The following is a 1,944-nucleotide window of genomic DNA, read 5'->3' on the forward strand; positions in this document are numbered from 1 at the left end:
TAAAATAATACGACCAAAATACTTTATATGGCAAAGAAACGTTTGCCGAATGCCGGGACAGCTAGTTGGTGTATAATATAATTTATTTGGAGTAGGTAGCTATGTTGCATCCAATGCCAATCAAAGTCATCCACGCGCTAAAATCATCCTTATAGGTCTGTAAATTGTGTGTAAACGTAATTCTACCGTCAAAACGCCTCGCGATCGAATCATCAAACCATAGTTAGGATAATCTTCTGATGAGTGTATTCAGTATTCACGTTAAACGCGCAAGGACGACCGATCCTCGCATCCTTTCACAAGATCCTCGGATATTTGCGTAATACTCCCAGTAATTTACTCAAATAGTTGCTATTGATACTTTGAGTGGGATTACGAAACAATAAACACAACTTTAGGATGTTCAATAAGATATATAATTTAGTAAATATGTACTAGCACCACCCAAGGATTTTAGTTTTCGATCTCATATTTCGATGATTCTAATCATTTCAACACAAATATTTAAACTACTTATAGGTAAACCGACATTAGAAGTTTCCTTGTGTAGCGTTTTTTTAAAGCAGTATCTCAGAGAATAAGACGTAGAGTTTTATAAACTATAGTGCACGGACGTAAAAAAAAATAGTGTATACATTTTTGTAAGCTATCCAGTATTCAGCTACTACAGCTACAGTTGCAGCTGATATCAAGATTCAAGTTCATGGGCGTACCGAGGGGGGGGGGCAGGGGGGGGCAGCTGCCCCCCTGGATCATGTTGACGTCCATACTAAATATATTATCTAGTACTTTTATCTATAAAAATTAAAAATTAAGAACGAATTTTTGCCATTTGTTTGCAATACAATATTTGCTTATGAAAAATCTAATTTGCCCCCCCCCGGCCCAGAACCTGGGTGATTTGCCCCCCCCCCCCTGGCACCAGAACCTGGGTAATTTGCCCCCTCCCCCCCCTGGCCCAGAACCTGGGTACGCCCATGTTCAAGTTGATATCAGCTGTAGCTGAACATACCGAAAAATAATATTAACATGATAATATTATCAAGTTATTATTATTTTTCGGTCTGTTTTCAACACCATCCCTTTTTAATTCGCGATAAAATAATAATTACTTACCTGAATTTTGTAGGCTCTACAATATTATGAATGATGAATGATGATGTTTACCGTCGGCTTTTCTAGGTACATAATTTAAACTTAGTGTAAATAGAAATAGGCCGGAGTTCTAGACCATTAGTCTCCTAGCTTAACCTATACCTAGGCATATCTACAGTTGAACGTCCGGTTCAAGTTGGTATTTATTATTAGCTGTCAACAGTTGGCATTTAGTCTCATTACCAATATTCTGTACTTGTTAGTAACGGGAGGTCTAGATCCTCAATCGATTAGATAAATAAATAATATTTACCTACACAATATTATGTAGACGTAATCAGAAAAATTCATAGGCAGATGGCAGACCTACGTAATTGAGTAGGGTTATATCAAGCCCAGCCGACAGTTGACGACGTAGACTTGTCTGCCTCTGAATAAAATATCTAGGAGATATCTACCATTACAGTGGCAGTATAAGTAGTAGGGTAGGTATCCTGTGATCATTTATAATTCGAGCACATACCTAATTATTATGATGGCGTGATATGATACTTAGGTATAATATGACATTGATAAAATATAATATGTAACATGCTGCCGCATATTATGTGACACTGCCTATACAATAATATTGTGATGACGCGGCATAAGGTCATGGGCCAAATAGAATTGCAGTAGCTGCCACTAGCCGAACTTGACCGAACATAGAGATAAGTTAAAACACATCAATTTTCATTCTTCCTGGTCATGACTCAATTTTATAACCAAACTAGGACACACCTTGAACTTTAAACAATAAAAAACATGGAATACCTTCGACAACCCTTCACTCGCGAACGGATGACACAA

The sequence above is a fragment of the Aricia agestis genome, chromosome 10 (assembly GCF_905147365.1).
Source record: "Aricia agestis chromosome 10, ilAriAges1.1, whole genome shotgun sequence".
Taxonomy (NCBI): domain Eukaryota; kingdom Metazoa; phylum Arthropoda; class Insecta; order Lepidoptera; family Lycaenidae; genus Aricia; species Aricia agestis.